General features: G+C 44.7%; 1 non-coding gene across 1 annotated transcript; it reads right to left on the reverse strand.

Moving 5' to 3' along the window:
- Positions 1-4511: 4511 nt before the first annotated feature.
- On the reverse strand, positions 4512-4583 carry TRNAG-UCC. The gene has a single exon. It is a non-coding gene; the product is annotated as a tRNA-Gly (tRNA).
- Positions 4584-8503: the final 3920 nt, after the last annotated feature.

The following is an 8503-nucleotide window of genomic DNA, read 5'->3' on the forward strand; positions in this document are numbered from 1 at the left end:
CGCCTCCCCCGGCACCTCCCAAGTTGAGGTTGCCCTGCAGCTCTCAACCCCCTCCCCCAGGAAACTTGATGCAGTCCTCCTCCCTTCACCCAGAGCCACCCAAGCCAAGTCAGGACCCAAGGGGGATCCCTCACTTGCAATTGGGAAATGAAGGAGGGCCCCAACACTGGCCCCTCCTTCATTTGGGCGACCGGGGCTGCTCCAAAAGGGCTGTTCTGAGGACACCATCTCTTGGCCCTCCTAATCTGTCACCCAGGCCGGTGATGCCCCAGGACCCGTTTGTATACATTGGGTGGTCCTACAGCGACATTGGCTTTAGTACTCCCTTTTGCAAGTACTAAAGCACGGCGCAGTAACCGCCCGTACCAGCAGCCCTTGGACTTACAACACAACTGGTTCCTGACAACCGCGTCTTGAGTCGAAACGTCCTAACTGGGAACCAATTTTTGCATAGGTAACAATGTTATGAATGCAGGATTGGTTCCTGAACCCTTTTTTCACCAAAAATAACCCAGAATTTTGTACTCAATTATAGATGAGTAATATAGCTACATGAATGTATTTATATCAGGGGTGGGCAAAATGAGGCCGGTGGGCCGAATGCGGCCCTCCAGGCCATTCTATCCACCCCACGGGTCCCCTAAAAAATTTAGAAAATTAATATATATATCTGCCCCTGGCTGCCTGTCATGTGGCCCTTGATGGCTTGCCAAAACTCAGTAAGTGGCCCTCTGCCCAAAATATTTGCCCACCCCTGATTTATATCATGGGCGACTGGTGCTGCCTTAGTGGGGGGGGAGGGCAGTTCCCCCAGGCGATCCCCTGACAGCCAATCACTGCAGCTGATCACTACAATCGCTGCAGCTGCTTCCAGGAGTGGCTGCGATCGCTTCTGGGAGCAAGTGCCGGCCAATCGCTGCAGCCGTTCCTGGAAGCAGCTGCAGCGATTGGCCAGGACTTACAAGGGGGGCACTAGTACTTCCGCCTGCCCCCCCCACCCATCGCCTGAGCAACCCCATGCACCCCCTACCCATCGCCACTGATTTACATTGTAAATAGCAATCATATTGATTTAGAAGGACTTCTTTGAGGTGACTTCACTGGACTTTTTGAAGGGCTCTTAGTTGGACTGTTTGAAGGGTTCTTGGCTGGAGTCTTCTCAGGAGTCTTTGCTGCAGTTTCTTCTGGAGTCTTGTCTGCTTTCTCAAAGGAAGTGTCCAAGGAAGTTTGGACAGAAGTTCTCCAGGGAGATGAGCAACACAGCAAACTTGTTCGGTGGCATGGAGTCGCATCGGATCAAGTGTTGTAAAGTCGAAAATGACATCAGAAAGTTGAAACAGGCTGTCAATTTATAAATGCTGTAAGTGCAAAATGTTGTAACTCGAAACGTTGTAAGTTGAGGACTGCCTGTATTGTGCTGGGTGCACAGCGCACGGTTAGTTTGAGCTGCTACTTTGCCAGAGCAGCACACTAAAAGGGGGAAGTATGTCACAATGGCAAAGTAGCTGCTGGTGATGCATAGACGCAGGTGGGCACTATGGTGATGTAGCGCAATATGTAGACGCACGCATTGATGGCTGGTCCCAACCCAGTGCCCCTCACTCCCAACTCACTGCCCCCAAGTCCCAGCCCCACAGTTTCTGGGTGGGTGTGTGTGAGACCAGGGAGACCCCAAGCTCTGCCAGTTTGCAAAGGAAAAGCCACATTTCCCACATTTTTTGCCTCTAAAGGAGAATCCATTTTTCAAGTTTGTTTGAGACTCTTTCATATGTTCTTGTGGCCCACTTTTGAGTCGCGACCCACAGGTTGAGAATGCTAACCTAGGCCCCCCCCTCCAAAAGTGGGAGGGAGTGAAGTTCATTCTTGGTGACGTTCCTCTCTGAAATCAGTCGAGCACTGTGGGGAGCAACACCTTCAGGAGGCTGTCACCAGAGCCAGCTGGAATGGGTGCCTGTGGTTGTGCTGGGGCTCATGTTTCACAGAGATGAACAGTCAGAACTCAAGACACTGCAAGAAGTAGACCTCGGGCCAGACTGCTTGGCTCTGAGGGACAACTAAATAACACCTGGTGCCAGGAGTCGAACAAATGAAGAGAACAGCAGCAGTAGCAGGAAAGAATGGTTAAAAGACCCACCAGAGTTGAAAGCGTGGACAAGATTTAAGCAGTGCTTTTATGCTCATTGTACCAGCAGGAGGTACCAGTATAACAGAGGCTGGCAGAGGGTGGCTACATTGCCGGCAAAAACTGGTTTCTAAAGAACCTAATGTTTATTCATAATTTTCAGTTAACACAGACAAAATATGGCCAGTAAATGTTGGAGCTAATGCTGAGAATGAAACTCTGCAGAAAGGAATTAAAGCTATTATGCCAGGATGGCCAAAACAGCATATTTCATGCCCTAACTATCAATATAAGGGGAAGCGCTCAATGCTATCTAGAACTGTGTTTTGAAACAGCAGGATAATTTCTCAGCAGCTAAAGAAAAGCATTAAAAGGATGCATTCGGAGATTGAAAATATCTCATAAGAACAGTGAGAGAGAGACAAGGATTTGGGGCTATGACAACTTTTCCTGGAGCAGCTGCCTAGCTGGGAGAGATTGTAGACAGGCTTTTGGGAACAAGGTTCTCTTCAGCAGGGCTGAAAAAGAAACAGTTGCAGCTTGGGATCATTATTAATCAACTACTATTAATTATAAGGGTAGCTTGTGCCCAAAAGCTTGTGCCTAAAATCTCTCCCAACTGTACAGCTGGTCCAGTAAAAAGAATGTCACCCAAAAAGTCTTTGCTTTTTTCATATTTCCTGGACCATCCACAGCTACAGGATCACTGCAATACTACCAACAGAACAGTGACATTAAAGAAGCTTGTAAGACTTGCCACATACACCAAATAGAGATAGGCCAAGCCAAACAAAAGAGCCATGTTGGCGACACAGGAAATATAGGCCCCCTGGGGCCAAGAAGACACAGATTTCTTTATGCAGACTGGGAAAAAAACTGCATACTTGCCCTAGACTATTATTCTCATTTCCTTAAGTCAGCCTTACTAGAAAATACTAGATAGGCAGAAAGCAGGGTAAAGTTGCACCTTATATACTAGAAATTCAGAGATGCATAAGCTTGGGCGAGCAAGCGCTCACAATGTCAGATGCTATGAAACTCCAGAGCTGTTGCTCACAAAAGCTTATGTACCTCTGAATTAGTTAGACCAGGGGTGCTTAGCCCCCAGCCCACAGGCTACATCCAGCCCAAGGGTCAGTTTATGCGGTTGATCAGTGGGTGCAACCCTACTTGCCCAGAACTAGCTGCATGCTGGCCTGACCCCATGCGCCCAGATCCAGCCGTGTATCGTCTCAATCCATATACCCTTCATCAGGCTGAGGAAGCATCTGCAATTGAGGAGTCAGTGGGTGAGAAATAGGCTGGGGGGGAGGGGGGCAGAGGGGAGGGGCGTTGATAGTGCACCATGGATGTTACCAGCTTATATACCAACACCCCACACCAGGATGGCATCCAAGCCTGCCCTACATACCTACAAGAGCAAGATGACAACTCAGAGTACAGACCTAAAGATATTACTGACATACACTTCATCCTCACAGACAACAATTTCACTTTTAATAACCAACACTTCCTCCAGAACATGGGCACAGCTATGGAAACCAAAATGGCCCCATAGTATGCCAACCTTTTTATGAGCCACCTGGAAGAATAATTCCTCAAGGACTGCACCATCAAACTCTTGCTATAGTTAAGATATATCAATTACATCTTCATCATTTGGACTGAAAACCTGCAACTTCTGATTGAGTTACATCAGAAATTCAACAATCATTACCCCTTCATCCGACTCTTGAATACTCTCCTTTTTAGACAGGATGATCAGTATCCAGAATGGTAAAATACAGACCACGTTGTACAAGAAACCCACAGACCAACATACATATCTGCACAGAACCAGCGATCACCCTTAACACACCAAGAAAGCTGTGATATACAGCCAAGCCCTCAGATGCCACCACATTTGCACTGAGGAGAACACCCAGGATTGCCACCTCACAAAACTTAAAAAGGCTTCCACTCAGCAAGAGAGATAGATTGCACATTTGAAAGAGCCACTCAGCTATCACGTGAGGAATTGCTGCAGTACAGAAGGAAAATCCTCACAAATTGCACGTCGCTGGTTATGTCATATCACCCCTCCCTCAAACCTATACGGAAAATTCTCAAACAATTGCAACCCATACTAGAAGGAGACCCAATTCTTAAAGAGATCTTCCCAGAACCACCCATCCTAGCCTTCAAACAAGTGTTGAACCTCACTAAACTCATCACCAGAAGCGAACTTCCTATGGCCCAAAACATACTGAATGGATCCAGACAAGATAAGAATTGGCTGCCTATGTCCTTATACCAATATGGCTACAACCTACACCTGTAACTTATAGTAGCAAGGGTCAGAAGGGAACTAAACAAATCATCAAGTCCAATTCCCAAAACACTACAGGGCTGCACTGGCTGGGAATCAAACCCAGGTCAACTGCTTGGAAGGCAGCTATGCTTACCACTATACCACCAATGCCCAGATGCAGGGCCCTAGGCATATACCCAGCCTTGAACTTGCAACTCTATGACCCTAGAGTCCGCACACTCCCCTGTAAGCCAGACAAGCAGGCCAAGGTCAAGTTCTCTCCCACACTGCCTTCCCTAGCACCACAGTCACATACATAAGTTTGCCCACCTCTGGTCCACTATGTTAGATTATACTTAGTTAGATTATAAAATACAACTCTTCCCTGCCTTCTGTCAGAAAATACTAGGGCTCAACAAGTTATTGTACCATGTGACTAGATATATTATATCTGACACTAGGCCAAACTTTATTTTAAGTAAGCTGTAGGGAAGAACAGGAGTAGATGCATCAGTACTGATCCCCAAGATCCTCAGTCTAACATGTTGCTGGAACACAGTGTCAAAACAATAAAGCACTTATAGAAAAGCACTGCAGATCAGATACCAATCTCTATTTAGACCTGTTAAATTGCTAGATGACACCAATGCAGTGTAGATTGTCACTTGCCAATGTTTTGTTCACTAGAGAACTGAACACAGCATGTTTAGAAGCCATTGGCAGAGTTACTGAGGATTTGCAGGTGTATAAAGAGATAGGCAAGATAATAGAAAAACTCAAACATAATTCAAGGTCCTAGGAGCTGCCACCACTTCACAAGAATGGCACTGGATGTATCTACAATGAAAACAAGGCTCTTCAGCATCAGTAGTAGTGGTGTCACAAGAGCTAGGCCCTCTGATACATGAAGTTGATGGACAAATTCTACAAGGAAATAAGCAACACCTTGTTCACATCCCATGATAGAGAGAGATAAAGGGCAACAACTAGAGCAAGTTGAGATGGATGGGCCCCAGGACATGATTATTCTACATCTGCAGGCTTTGCCCCTACCTAATAACAGTGGAAGTTGTTGTCCAAGGGAACCATCAGGTCCACGTGATAGCACATGGTGTGATGTATTGTTCATTAGCCATAACATGGTACTGTTTCTTCAAATGCAGTTACTTTGTGTGCCTCCTCAGGCCCCACCTTCAGATCCATCGCATGGATACATACAAGCATTATGTTTAGATTGACTTAACCAAAGTTAGGTTGATTGAAATGCCTGGTCATGCAGGTGTTTGCAAGGCTTACATTCTCCCAAAAATGGTTCCCCTGATCTAAGTTAGTTCACCTTGGGATGTGAACTAGCTTTAGATCAATAAAGTGTTAACCCAAACTTGCAAGCTGTCTGTACAAGTTCCCAGCATAGCCCCAGGGCTGGGAAAACCCAGTCACTCACCCTCCTGCTGTTCCTATCCCCTCACCCGGGCCCTGACCAGTCTATTTTTAGCCCCCAACTATCCCCTCTGACCTGGCAACCCCTTTGCAGTTGCTTTAACTTGCATGAAAATAGGTCGAGTTACAGCAGGTTTTTTCAACACATTGGGACCTGTCCTCTTTGCTCCATCATTTATCATTATTGCTTTTCTTGATCACAGTGTCAGCTACTGGCACTAGCCAGACATCAAGGCTTTACTGTACCAGGCACTGTAAATGCAGGAAAGAAAAGGCAGACTCAATCCTAAAGAATTTGTTGTATAAACTTCTATGAACCCAGACCTCAGTGCTCATATGAAGCCGCATTTACTTCCAAGGAGGTCTTTTCAGGAAAGGGCTTTGGACAATGTGATAGCAAAGGGTAAGAACAGAGTGAATAAAACAAGAAAGAAGGTAAGTGTCTCACTAATAGAAACAATTAGCCACATGTATTGGAGATACTTCATGGTTTGCTGAGGATTTTTTTAATGTAGTCTTTTTCTAATGTTATACAGAAACAGAGAAACATATAGGGCATTTAACACACATGGCTCCAGTGCATCTAATAGCAGGGCAAGATTACAAAGCTGGATCATATTTATAGCATGTGTTTCTCTATATTTTTCTGGTTATGAGATCAAATCATTTCAAAGATCCTATATTTTCTTATAATATTTAGGCCTGTGTTTTTCCATCTGTTTCTCTGTTTGTTTATTTGTGTCACAGCATGACACTACTTCTACCCAGTCTTTGTGGCTTGAAGAAGTCAGGGGTTTCCTTTTTTTTTATTAAACACAGTTTGACACAGGGTAATAGCTTTGTTCCTCATTTGATTCCATTGCACAAGGTCTCACGGTGCTGGTTTCCAGGAGGATGGTTTGTCATACTCCTGCAAGGGCAGTTCCTGGTTCCTTCAGGAAAAGATCACAATTTTGTTCTGCCAGATATGTCTGCAATAAATTATAGCGTTCAATATAAACAGTTCTCCACTGTGTGGACAATTCCCTGTCTTCATTAGGGACATTTTCAGCATTTTCAGAAGATTTCCCCTCCCCCATCCTACTGATATATTTCTGAAATTACTGTGGAAAAGTGCATAAGGAAGTCTCCCCAAAGCCTCTTCAGCTTTTGTCTGTTTTCTGTCCTGATTCAGTAGGATGTCATTGTACACATCATCTAAAGTCAACTTAATGTGACCCCAGCTTTCAAAAGTTTGCACATGATCACATAGACACAATGACACTCTTACATGCTCAACTATGCCATTTAAGAGGCCACGGCTGCAAATAAGCTTCCCTGGTTTAGAGGCTTTAAAAGTGTTTTGCACCATCATGAAGGCACTTTTGATACCATAACTAGGGCTGATCTGAGAGCTGCATTGAAAGTGGGGAATCAACCACTTTGTTATGTCTGAAGAATTCAGTGCATCTGCTGCAAGGCATAATACCAAGTCTTTAATAAATTCAGTTTCATCATAAGTAATTAAACAGGCAGGAGGAGCATTTTGCCTGGTTTTTTTTTTTCAGTGATGTATAGTTACATGAAATGAAATCCAAGGAAATACATTTTGTGGTTTTAATCCATCCCAAAACAAACCACTTAAGCAATTTTCTTCTGACTTTAAGGTGTATAAAGCCACAGTGCTTCCCCCAACATAATCTCTATTTTACATCTTATTATTTGAGAAGTGGCTCTCTCTGGCTAGTCTCCACTTTCCAAAGAGAAATTATATCATTCAGATTCCAAAAGCAAAGGTGGAACAGATTCCTCTGATGCAACTCTACTGATCTGCAGCAAGAATTAATTTGACCCTCTGTGCCTAATCAACAATTCATAAACTGTTTCCTGTGTGCATTTCCTGTTGTAATTCCCCACTTCATATTGTCCCTTCCTTTCTGCCTCTTCCATTCCTCTGCCTTTTTCCCCCTTCTGCATCCTTTTGCCTTTCTTTTCCCTACTTTTTATGATTTCAGGCTTCTTTCTCTCTATTATGCCTTCTCATCATTTCAACTAATGTCTTTTCTAACCTGACATGAAGGCAGAAGGAGGGACCTAACTAACTTCAGTCCAGCCTGGCTGTTGTTTCTGGTGCTGGACTTGTACTCAGCACAATTCAATGCCTAGACAGATGGACAGAAGGAAACACCCTGGCTTCTGCTTGCTGGAACCTGAATGATAGTCTTTATCCAGATAATTATGGCAAGTTTCAGGAGCAATCTGTGCTCAGTGGAAAACATACATAATTATTAACTGTGACATGAGTTTAGATGGCATGCTAGAGAGCATACAAGACAGAAGATCCCTGCCTCAACAGGCTTAAGAACCCACAGTGTTCAATACTGCTTGTCTAAAGTGGGTCTGACTTAGGCACCTAATTAAGTGGCCTGATTTACAAAAGTGGTGAGCACCAGTAGCTCCGATTGCAGTTATATCAGTCCATACTGTACCTCCTCTGTCACCACTCTGCTTTCCCAAGGCCTCTCTGACAAGCCCAGGAAAAGCAGTATGAGGAACAGTTAATGCATCAATAGCAGCAGGGTGGGGGGTGTTCAGACTTCATGACTAAATTCATAATTAAAATCCTGTCAGTACGTGTTCCACCCCTTGCTCTGCTTTCTCATGCTCAGCAG

The sequence above is a fragment of the Alligator sinensis genome, unplaced genomic scaffold (assembly GCF_000455745.1).
Source record: "Alligator sinensis unplaced genomic scaffold, ASM45574v1 scaffold441_1, whole genome shotgun sequence".
NCBI classification, from domain to species: domain Eukaryota; kingdom Metazoa; phylum Chordata; order Crocodylia; family Alligatoridae; genus Alligator; species Alligator sinensis.